Source organism: Dipodomys spectabilis, unplaced genomic scaffold (genome assembly GCF_019054845.1).
Source record: "Dipodomys spectabilis isolate Male_0828 unplaced genomic scaffold, ASM1905484v1 ptg000071l, whole genome shotgun sequence".
NCBI lineage: Eukaryota > Metazoa > Chordata > Mammalia > Rodentia > Heteromyidae > Dipodomys > Dipodomys spectabilis.
In genome coordinates, this window is record NW_024870748.1 from 2,077,193 (window position 1) to 2,089,672 (window position 12,480).

Consider the following 12,480-nt stretch of genomic DNA (forward strand, 5'->3'; position numbering starts at 1 on the left):
AAAACGATTTATATCCACAAACACAGAGACATATGTCTATGTAGTCCTTCCATTAGCGCAAATGATTTCTTATAAAATACATGGGGAAGAATACTAGCGGAGACTTACAGAAGAGCAAGTGGATGAAAATCATTTTACTTTGAATTTCAAATGAGGTGTGCTGTGTGTTTTTTTAACCATCAACAAGTATTAGTTTTATAATGAAAAACAATTTATTTTGGCATTATTTGTTGGTGCCAGTTCTAGACTTTGAACTCAGTCAGGGCCTGGAAACTCCCTGAGCTTTTCTGCTCAAGGCTAGTGCTCTACCACTTGAGCCACGCCTCCACTTCCGGTTTTTAGATATGAGCCTCACAGACTTTTCTACCCAAGCTGAGTTTGAATCAAGATCTTCACATTTCAGCCTCCTGAGTAGCCAGCCTTACAGATGTGAGCCATCTCTTTTAAAATGAACTTACATACGTATGTATCAACATAAGTAAGTATGATTCATTGGTATGCACATATATTCACATATAAATCACTGACTTGTGCTTTCACCTGACAATAGGCTTAATTATTTGTCTCATATTCCTCGGGAGATTTATTCTGTTGTTCTTAATTAATGTAAGATGGTAAAATGTTAGTAGTCTGTCTATTTTTAGAAAATAGGCTGTTTCTTGCTTATTGAATAATGTAGAAAAATATATGCAAAATAACATCTGTCAGTGAAAGAAGTATGAATTATAGAATCTTTGTAGATAAGAATTATTTTTTCTTGGATGTACTGTGATTTGAATTAAGGGCCTAGTGCTTGCTAGGCTGGCACTTATGACTTGAGCCATACCTCCAGCCCTTTTTCCTACTTTTTTGGGTCAGTCGTGGGGCTTGAACTGTAGGCCCGGTTGCTGTCCCTGAGCTCTTCAGCTCAAGGCTAGTGCTCTACCACTTGAGCCACAGCACCACTTCCGGCCTTTTCTGTTTATGTGGTGCTGAGGAACCGAACCCACGGCCTCATGCATGCGAGGCAAGCACTTTACTGCTGAGCCACCTTCCAAGCCCCTCTAGTTACTTTTTTATGTGCCATTCCTTGGGCTTAAACTCAGGGAAGGGCGTTGTCCCTCAGCTAGTGTTCTACCACTTTGAAACAGTTCTACTTCTGGCTTTTTGGTGGTTAACTGGAGATGAGAATATCATGGATTTTTCTGCCTGGATTGGCTTTGAACCAGATCCTCAGATCTTAGCCTCCTGAGTTGCTAGAATTACAGATGCAAGCCATTGATGTCCAGCTTTTTGCTGGTTACTTTTAGAGATGGAACCTAGTTATTTTTTCTGCTCCCACTGGTTTTAAACTTTGATTCTCAAGATCTCATTGTCTTTAGTAGTTAGGACTACAGGTGTAAGCCATTGGCACTTGGTGTTAAAATATTTTTTATTTAATTGTTTTAATTTTATTTTGTGCCAGTGTTGAGGTTTGAACTCAGGACCTGAGCACTGTCCCTGAGCTTTTGTGATCAAGGGTAGCCCTCTACCACTTGAGCCACAGCTCCTCTTACCACTTTTTGGTTATTAATTGGGCATAAGAGTCTCATGGACTTTCCTCCCTGCGCTGGCATTCAACCATGATCCTCAGATCTCAGCCTCCTAAGTAGCTAGTATTATAGGCATGAGCCTCTAGCAGGCTGGCTTTAAATGATTTTTAAAAGGTTAAAGGGTTAAGAATTTAGCTCGGTAGCACAGTGCTTACCTGTTATGAACAAGGCCTGGATTGAATTCCTAGCACTGGAAAAAATGTTAATACTAGTAAGGTCCCCAGTGATTAGGAGTTCTGTTATCTTTCTTTTGTTTGTAAGTAAGCTAATTATGCATTCAGTGTTTCCAGGTAGTCTAACAAAGTAATGCTAAAAGTTAAGCCCATTTCACTGAGCAAGAAATACTGTAATTATTTTACTAGTAATTTGTTTAGTACTTGAAATGGTTTATTAACCTAAATACTTTCCGTACATTTCATTGTAAACATCGTTTTCTTTATATTAAGTAACTGGAGATCCCAAAGTAGTAAGATTTCACTATTTAAAAAAATTTTTTTTTTTGGTCGGCCGTGGGGCTTGAACTCTGGGCTTGGGCGTTGTCCCCGCACTCTTTAGCTCAAGGCCAGCGCTCTACCCTACCGCTTGAGCCACAGCACCGCTTCCAGTTTTTTCTAGTGGTTTATTGGAGATAAGAGCCTCATGGACTTTCCTGCCCGGTCTGGCTTTGAACTACAATCCTCAGATCTCCGCCTCCTGAGTAGCTAGGATTATAGGCGTGAGCCACCAGCGCCTGGCTATTTTTAAAATTTTAAAGTCTGGAACAAACTACAAAAAGGTATGGTATATAAAATAAACATCTGGGGGCTGGGAAGGTGGCTCAGTGGTAGAGTGCTTGCCTTGCATGCATGAGGCCCTGGGTTCCATTCCTCAGCACCACATAAGCAGAAAAAAAAAGCCGGAAGTGGTGCTGTAGCTCAAATGATAGAGCGCTAGCCTTGAGCTGAAGAGCTGAGGGACAGCGCCCAAGCCCAGAGTTCAGGCTCACGACTGGATCAAAAAAAAAAAAACAAACAACAAAATCTGTGACGCACCCACTGTGTGCTTGGCATGGTACTGGTAGGGTTGCAGAGGTGAATGTGTTGCTGGGCATGGTGATACATATCTGTCATCCTAATAACCTGGAAGGGTAAGGCAGAAGGATCAAGGGTTTTGGCCAGCTTGGCACTTGTGGCTCATGCTGGTAATCCTAGCTACTCAGGAGGTTGAGATCTGAGGATCGTGGTTCAAAGCCAGCCTGGACAGGAAAGTCTGAGAGATTAAATGTACAACAAAAAGCCAGAAGTAAAGCTATGGCTTAAGTGGTAGAGTGCCAGCCTTGAACATAAAAAGTTCAGTGTCATGGCCCAGGCTCTAAGTTCAAGCCCCAGGACCAGCACAGAAGAAAGCCAAAAAAAGTGAGTGTTTGGGCCAGCCCAGTCTACAAAGTGAGACACTGTCTCAAAAAAACAAAGATACCAGTGATAAAAGAGATGCCCATGTTATTTTGAGGCTGAAAGATTATCATAAGCTGTCAATTCTTAAATTTTATCTGACTGGGTAATCTGATCATAGTATTATAACACATAATTTTAGAACTATTTAAGGTCATTGTGTGAGGAGATTTTAGGACACAGAAGCAGTAGTAGTAAACTGAAAAATAAATGAATACTGAACTTAATAAATACCATGTGGTACAGCGGGAAGTACCTTGGATTGCATTTTAGGGAACCTGGGCTTTTTGTCTTAACTTTTTTCCCCCAGTTAACTGAGAACTGTTAGTCTGAAAACTGGCTTTCTCCCCCCCCCCTCCCCCACAATTGTTTGATATATTTATTCTGGTAAATTCAAAACACCCAAAAAGTGTATTAAGTATTTTCAGTTGTGAGAGGTATTTGCTGTAGAAAATCGATGAAATTTGGAATTGTGTAAAGAATTAGGCTCATGTTATATGGATATTGTTTTCTCTTATTCAGCATTACATACTGATTATTTCTTATGTCTTATGTCTTTCAAAATATAGTTTTAGCTGGGCGCTGATGACTCACACCTGTAATCCTAGCTACTCAGGAGGCTGAGATCTGAGGATCATGGTTCAAAACCAGCATGGGCAGGAACCTCCTGAGACTCTAATCTCCAATATACCACCAGAAAACTGGAAGTGGTACTGTAGCTCAAGTGGTAGAGCACTAACCTTGAACTGAAGAGCTGAGGGACAGCGCCCTGGCCCAGAGTTCAAACCCCATGACTGACAGGAAAAAAAAAAAAAATATATATATATATATAGTTTTATCTTGTGTATTATTCTATGCTAAACTCTTCATTTGTACAGCTTTGGGCTACTTGTCTCCAGAGGTTTTAAACATAGATTCATTGATTATACAAAAAAGTCACAGAGCCAGGCCATTGGTTCACACCTGTAATCCTAGCTACTCAGGAGGTGAGATCTGAAGATTGAGGTTCAAAGTCAACCTAGATAGGAAAGGCTGTGAGACTCTTATCTCCAGTTAACCACCAGAAAACCGGAAGTGGCACTTTGGCCGAAATGGTAGAGCCAAAGCTTTGAGCTGAATAGCTGAGGGACAGCACCCAGGCCCAGAGTTTCAAGCCCCATGACTGACCAAAAAAAATCACAGACTCTTGATATGGTATTAAGCAAATCTACTTGGAATAAATAAACTCAAAGGAACAAGAAATTGTGAACAAGTTGTGATGCAAAGTGGACTAGACAATTTCTTTAATTTATAATTATGGTGTAATTGTAGCTATGTGATTTAATACCCTTTGATATTTAATAATGGTTTGGTATGCTTTTTTTTTTTTGGTCATGGGGCTTGAACTCTGGGCCTGGGCACTGCCCCTGAGCACTTCAGCTGAAGGTGAGTGCTCTACCTCTTGAGCCACAAGGCCACTTCCCGTTTTCTGATGTTTTATTGGAGATAAGAGTCTCACAGTTTCCTGCCTGGACAGCTTTGAACTGTGATCCTCAGATTTCAGCCTCCTGGGTAGCTAGGATTATAGGCATGAGCCACCTGTGCCTGGGTCTGGTATGCATTTTTGTTAAGGCTATTTGTGATTCACTTAATCACAACTGGGTTTTATAGTATAATTCCAAGGATATGAGTCATAGTGAAAGGTGAGGTTTGCTTATACAGACTGAGAATAGCTTGAACTCATATGGTCAAAAGTCAAACAATGAATTAAGGTGGGTATTTTTAAGGCTACTTAAACTGAGCAGAGATGATGCCATTGTACATTCTTTAGTATCTGTAAGTGGTTATATGGGATTTGAACTTTCATACTCTCTTCTGTATTCATTTTATTGACTTTAAAACACAGGCCTTAATCTAGCTGTGGTGACTTAAGAAGCATTGTCAGTTGTAGCCTGGGCTACATAGTGAAACCGGTCCCCCCCTGCCCTTCTCCCCCCGCAAAAAAAAGCCTGGCTGGTGGTGTTGTAAGATGAATCATCTCAGAAGTCACATTTTAAAATATAGAATATTGGAGTCTTTATTATACAGTTAACAGGCTGCAGGGCGCCAGTTGTTACAAAGGCCTGCAGCACGCAAATACACATAACACAGCTAGGAAACATGCTAAAGAGGAAAGAAATAACAAAAACAATACCAAAAGGCCAATTCAGCTCCAATGGAGAGCTGAATGGGATGCCATGATGACTGGAGACCAGCCTGGAGACAGGACATAGGACACGATCACGGAGACACATGTGGCATGGTGTTCCCGTGGCTAGGCTGGTCTGGGCCTGAATAGGTAGGCACAGGGGACAGATGCTCAGGAAATTCCCATTCCCAGGCATTGGACTGACAGATTCAGTAACCTATCAGTCAAGTGCCTGCTCCTGCCTCCAGGGGTCTGGGCACACCCATTACCTGAGAGGCAGGTGATTAGGGAGAGGGATTTCTTCCTCCACCATTAAGACAAAATGCCAGACCCTGCAGTCCAACAGGTGGCTAATACGGTGCCAGCCAGACCTGACCTCCTTACTTCAGTGGCTCACATTTGTAATCTTATACTCAGGAGACTGAGACCTGAGGATCATGGTTTGAAGCCAATCCAGCCAGGAAAGTTCATGAGACTCTTAACTCTGATAGCCAATGAAATGTTACAAATGGAGATGTGAGTTATGTGATAGTGTGCTAGCCTTGAGCTAAAAACAGTGCCCAGGCCCTGAGTTCAAGTCCCAGCTCCAGCACAAAAAATGGGGGAGGGGGAAAGGAAAGGAAATAAAAAACTAGACTTTTGAACATTTGCCATGATTTAACCTTTCTTCTGTGGCTTCAGCTTAGTTTTTCAAGCCTGAAAAGGAGAGGAAGCTTAACATTTTCTCCTATCTCAGTAGACAATCCCCTCTACCAATAATTCTGATAACTTCTCTATATTGGTTTTAATTGCTTGGATTTATGTTTTCGTTTGGAGTGAGTGTGTGTGTGTGTGTGTGTGTGTGTGTGTGTGTGTGTGTGTGTGTGTGTGTGTGTGTGTGTTGGTGCTGGGCTTGAATTCAGGGCCTCACTTGGCTTTTTTGCTTATGGCTGGGCTGGTGCTTTCTCATATGAGCCACAACTATTACCCAACCCGCCCTTAAAAAAATAGCTTGTTGTATAGCTCAGATTTGCCTCCAACTTGCTAGCCTCTACTACCTTAGCCTCCTAATTGCTAGGATTACAGGTATGTGCCACCATGCCTAGGTTTATTGGCCACATGACCTTTGATGAGTAACTGTCAGAACCACAATTTCCCCATATTACATCCAAGAACTATGATACAGTGTGTAGGTTGAGTTAGATACCACATATGATGGCATTCGAAATTGTAAGGTACACTTCACAGATTTTCTTTATTGTAAGGGTAACATGAAAGGAAAGGTGAACTGTATATTTAGACAAGCCAGTGCTTAAACTTTGGAAGTTTATAGTTTTTTTTCAACATGCTCAGTAGTTTGGAGCAATATTTACATGTAGTTGAATAGTAGTTATAATATGGAACTAAAGAAATGAAATTCAGTTGTGGATAGATAGCATTAGGTGTTTATAGACAATAAGTATGTTAAACGCTAATACTACATTAGTTTATATAATCACCTATCATACAGAACACTTTTCTATCTTCCTTCTTCCCTCTCTTTCTCTCCTTCCCTCTCTTTCTCCTTCCTTCCTTCCTTCCTTCCTTCCTTCCTTCCTTCCTTCCTTTCTTTCTTTCTTTCTTTCTTTCTTTCTTTCTTTCTTTCTTTCTTTCTTTCTTTCTTTCTTTCTTTCTTTCTTTCTTTCTTTCTTTCTTTCTTTCTGTCATGGGGCCTGAACTCTGGGCCTGGGCACTGTCCCTCAGCTCAAGGCTAGCACTCTACCACTTGAGCCACAGTGCCACTTTGGGTTTTCTGGTGGTTTATTTGAGATAAGAGTCTCATGGACTTTCCTGCCCAGGCTGGCTTTGAACCACGATCTTCAGATCTCAGCCTCCTTAGTAGCTAGGATTACAGGCATGAGCCACCAGCATCCAGCTTGGAACTAAATTTTTTTTTTGTCCTTTGTGGGGCTTGAACTCTAGGCCTGGGCGCTGTCCCTCAGCTCTTCAGCTCAAGGTTAGCACTCTACCACTTGAGCCACAGCGCCACTTCTGGCTTTTTCTGCTTATGTGGTGCTGAGGAATCGAGCCCAGGGCCTCATGCATGCGATGCAAGCACTCTACCACTGAGCCACCTTCGCAGCCCCAGAACTAAATATTTTTATTGAGGCAAAACTATAGAAGGATCTTATGAAGAGCTTGGTTTAAAGGCTAGATGTGGTGGTATATATCTGTAACCTCAGCATGCAGTAGGCTGTCTAAAATGATCACAAACTTGTGATCAGCCTGAGCAAATAACAAAAATGAACTTGTTTCACATTTGTTTGAGATCTAGACAGTAGTGTGGAATAAAATGCTTCATTCCAAGATGTGAGCATAGTTCTGAGAGAGTACTTACCTAGCACACAAGAAGTTCTTGGCTCCATAGACATTACTGCAAAATGAGGAAAAATAATACTTCATTCTGATTAATATCTAGGACAAGTATCATCCACCTATAAAGTCTTCCACTAGAAGAATCTCAGCATGGCATTTGTGGAACCATCTGACTAAGTACTACATCTTAGTGTTACAGTAAGTTATCTGTTCAAGTAATAAAGAACAGAATTGGTTAAGTCACTAATCAGCTCTGTGACCTTGGTCATATCTTTGACTTCCTTATGCTTTAGTTTATGAGGAAAGATGGTGATTCTGCTATCCTGTTAGCACAAACATTGTGAACAAATGTGCTTGTGAGTGTTTACAAAATATAAAGGTCCTTTTCAGTATGCTTGGATTTGAGCTGGCTACCCCTTTTTAAACTATCTTTTTAGGCAGCTGAGTGCTGGTGGCTCATTCCTGTAATCCCAGCCACTCAGGAGACTGAGATATGAGGATCATGGTTCAAAGCTAGCCTAGACAGGAAAGTCCTTGAGACCCTTGTCTCCAATTAACTTCCAAAAAAGCCAAACTGGTGCTTGGCTCAAATGGTAGAATGCTATCTTTGAGCAAAAGAAGCTCAGGGACAGTGCCTAAGCCCTAGAACCTACACGCAAAAAAAAAAAAAAAAATGTACTTCTTTATTTGTATTAGGCCCTACATTCATTTATCATTTTTACAAAGCAGATGCTGAAGAGTTCAGAACTCCAGAGAAACTCCAAACATCAATGAAACATTTTTCATCAAATCCTTTTATTTTCAGCCTCTATTAATAATAAGTAGCATTTAGTTATTACCTGTATTTTTAGCTGCTGCTGTGTTATTTTTTCCAACCAATGGACCAAACTGGGCAAGTCCTGTGGATATTATCTGCCAACTGCTTTTATTCTCCTCCTTTCTCTCTTGATAACAAAGTGTTGACATGGACTGAGTTTCTCCTCTTTTCAGTAGTCACTCAGAAGGACTTATTTAAACAACAAACTAGCAGAAAATTTTCAGATTAGCACAAAGATAAGAATCAAAGAACATTTTTCCTTCTCTTTGTAAGTTATGAAAATGATGTGAAAAGCCAGATCCTTGCAGTAGAAAAAAAATTTCAGAAAATAATTTGTCTAATTAGTAACAGAAGCATATTAAGAAATAAAAATAACTGGGAACTTAAGAACTGAAGTTTTCAGATGAGTAGGAATGATACAATTAATCTTTTCACATTAGAATTTAAAGAATATAATTAATAGGGGCTTGGAACGTGACTTAGTGGTAGAGTGTTTGCCTAGCATGCATGAAGCCCTGGGTTGGATTCCTCAGTACCACATAAACAGGTAAAGCTGGAAGTGGCAAGGCGTAGAGTGCCAGCCTTGAGAAAAAGAAGCTCAGAGACAGTGCTTAGGCTCTGAGTTCAAGTCCCAGGACTGGCAAAAAAAAAGAATACAATTAAAGGAAAAATTAACTGTACTCTGGCCAACAGGTTAAACATATAGCCATTTTAGGATGGGAATGGGAAACAAAGGAGGAGGCTACAATGCTTGATAAGAAATGTACTCATTATCTTGCCCATATAATTGTCACCCCTCTGTACAGTATTTTCACAATAAAAAAAATAGCCATTTTGAATAGAAATCACTTGTTCTCAATTAATTCTGATGATATAATGTCACAATTTTCAAATAAAAAATATATTAGCAAAAGCCCTTTTGGTTTAGACTTTAAAAGTGTCATTAACAGTTATCAAATTACTGTTTCAATAGTATTTTAGCAGCTTTATTTAGATATAATTCAAATACCATAAAATTCATTTAATGTGTACACATAGGGCTGGGAATGTAGCTCAGCAAGTAACAAAAAGCACACGCTTATTACCATGTATGAGGCTCTGCATTCAATCTTTAGACCTACAAAAAACTAAAACATATTTAAAGTTTATATATATATATATATAGGTCAGTATTTTTTAAATATATTTACAAATTTGTGCAGTCATCACCACCATCTAACTTTAGGGTATTTTCTCTCCGACAAAAAACCCAGTAACCATTTGCAGTCTTTCCCCATTCCCTATCCTCTCTAGTTGAGCCAGCAATGAATCTACTTTATGTTTTATTTATTTTAATAACATTTTAAGGTTGCAACATTCATGTCCTAATGCCTATTCTGGGTCATTGGCTCAGAGGTTTTAAAAGTTCTTAAACTATGGGGCTGGGAAGGTGGCTCAGTGGTAGAGCGCTTGCCTTGCATGCCTGAGTCCCTGGGTTCGATTCCTCAGCACCACATAAGCAAAAAGAAAAATGCCAGAAGTGGCACTGTGGCTCAAGTGGTAGAGTGCTAGCCTTGAGCTGAGGAGCTGAGGGACAGCACCCAGGCCCAGAGTTCAGGCCCCACGACCGGACCCCCCCAAAAAAAAAAGTTCTTTTTTTTTTTATTGTGAACATACTGTACAGAGGTGTTACAATTACATGGGCAAGATAATGAGTACATTTCTTATCAAGCATTGCAGCCTCCTCCTTTGTTTACCTTTCACATCCCTTCCCAGCCTCCCCCCGCCCCCCCCCAAAAAAGTTCTTAAACTAGCCAAATTTACAAGCCTTATGACATCCTCACTTAGAAAGCATTCAAATGGTGGTTTCATAATGTTATGATTGTTCTGTTCTGAGAGGTTCTGATCAGGAACATGTGTTTTTAAAGTCTATGTTTGTACCACTTGCTAAGCTCACTTAATTAGAAGAAATAAAACAATTCTTGCCAGACTCAAACTGAATTTATTTATTCTATTTGTTAAGGGTTCCAGGCTTTCTGTTGTATAGCTTTCACAGTGGCTCACCATTATCTTCTATAATAACATCATCTTCATCATTGTTTTCTTTCTTTGGCTCAGAATTTGGTTCAGTCTGTCCTGCACAGTGAAAATGGCTACTATTAGTAGATAGGCTGGTGGTTCCCAGCAATGCTATACTTGTTTTCAGGTTAAACTGTCATGAGGAGGTTACTGATGTTTCCCATAATCATGTCTATTACTTGATTGAGATGTTGGACTGAAACTGCTATACCACTAACATGCAATATCATCATTAACAATTAATACTTGTATGCTGTGAGCCAAACCACCTGAGAGTCCTAGGGAATATTTAGTGTTGTGTTTATAAAGATGAACTCTACAATTAGTATCTGGGAAGACATCCACATCTGCAACAGAAATCATGTGAGGCTGAGATCTGAGGATCTCGATTTGAAACCAGCCAGGGTAGGAAAGTCCATGAGAGTCCTATCTCCAATTAACCACAAGAAAACTGGAAGTGGCGCTGTAGCTAAAAGTGGTAGAGTGCTAGCCTTGAGAGAAAAAGCTAAGGGACAGCACCCAGGCCTTGAGTTCAAGCCCTACGACTGACAAAAAAAAAATAATCGAGGTATACCAATAGTAGTAGATAAGGCCTTTCTGTTGGCACAGCAACATACATATGTTAAAACATTTTTTTCTGTTACCTTGCCTCGGTCAAAGACACTGTTGAATTTAAAAATCCTAAATAGTGGGTGGCTATTGAAACAGTTTTATGATGGTTATTACCATTATTTATAGGCTATAATTCTCCCTGGTTGTCTGCATAGCTTACTAAAATGGCAATATCAGACATCTGGTGAACATATTGCATAATCCATAAACTTCTCAGAAATTCTAAGTTTTGCTTTTTCTAGCATAAATCAGCAAGATCCAGTATCAGATCTCTTTACCCCCAGGACATGGGATGTCACTGTCCTCAGTGGCCATGTTTTTTTTCTGAACACATAGCTGAACAAGAGTAGCAGGCACCCTGACAAACGTGTTGTACTAGGTGCCTATAACCTACAGACACTTGAGTCTTGGCCTTGAGCTCCACTGCCTGCTCATGACACCACTACTTAACCTTGACTGCTAGCTTGTCTGAGTGACCTACCTCTTTGCTCTCTGCAGCCTCCTCCACAATGTGGGAGGTGCCTGCTTTAGAGATTTTAGTAATAGCATTATTCTTTTAGTGCTGGTCCTGAGGCTTATGAATCAGAGCCTGGCTACTATCCCTGAGCTTTTTCTGATGCTTAACAGAGCTTTTCGACTTGAGCTACAGCTCCATTCATGCTTTTTGTTGGTGAATTGGAGATGAGTCTCAAGGACTCTCTTGCCCAGGCTGGCCTTGAACAACAATCCTCAGATCTCAGCCTCTTGAGTAGCTAGGATTACAGGTGTGAGCCACTGGTGTTCAGCTGAACAATGCTATTTTTTCAGGAAATTAAAGACTTATTGGGGCTGGGAAGGTGGCTTAGTGGTAGAGTGCTTGCCTAGCATGCATGAAGCCCTGGGTTTCATTCCTCAGTTCCACATACACAGAAAAAGCTGGAAGTGGTGCTGTGGCTCAAGTGGTAGAGTTCCAGCCTTGAGCAAAAAGAAGCTCAGGGACACTGCCCAGGCCCTGAGTTCAAGCCCCAGGACTGTCAAAAAAACTTATTTATTTTGAGTCAATTTATTGGCAGTATTTATTATTGAAGATATGTTGGAGATACAGATTAGTTATAATCTTGCCATTTTAACCTCTTTTAAATTTATACATTATCTTCCAGGTTTTAACCATAAATATGTAGTAAGTAGTGTGATAGAAATACTGTTTTATATAGTTTTTCTCATTAACATAACCTCTCTATATCCTTGAAAACTTTAATAATAAAAAGGTGGGAGAAATAAGAACATTTATATTATGTACAGATACCAAGTAGATGAGTGTTCTCTGATGGTAATTGAACTTTTTTCATGTTGGGCAAGAATTCTTCCATTGAGCTATACCTTCAGCTTCCTGTGTTTTCTTTAAGTTTTAGGTAGGTGTTTTTGGAGTATTTTTTTTGAAAATTAGAGAAAATTTTTATATTTTTTATTGTAGCAATACTGAACAGAGGGGTTACAGTTACATGATGAGTA

The 12,480-nt window shown here is 40.0% G+C and overlaps 1 protein-coding gene across 3 annotated transcripts in view; it reads left to right on the forward strand.

Annotated features, from left to right (window-relative positions):
• Nucleotides 1–12,480, forward strand: part of LOC122109926 (X-linked inhibitor of apoptosis) — a 43,349-nt gene that overhangs the window by 2,209 nt on the left and 28,660 nt on the right. The window contains exon 1 of one of the 3 annotated variants that reach the window (XM_042682391.1): nt 8,557–8,587. The exons of the other annotated variants lie outside the window; for them this stretch is intronic. The gene's annotated coding sequence lies outside the window, so the exon portion shown is untranslated. Of the gene's footprint in view, nt 1–8,556; nt 8,588–12,480 lie in introns of those variants that run through there. 3 annotated transcript variants of the gene reach the window in all.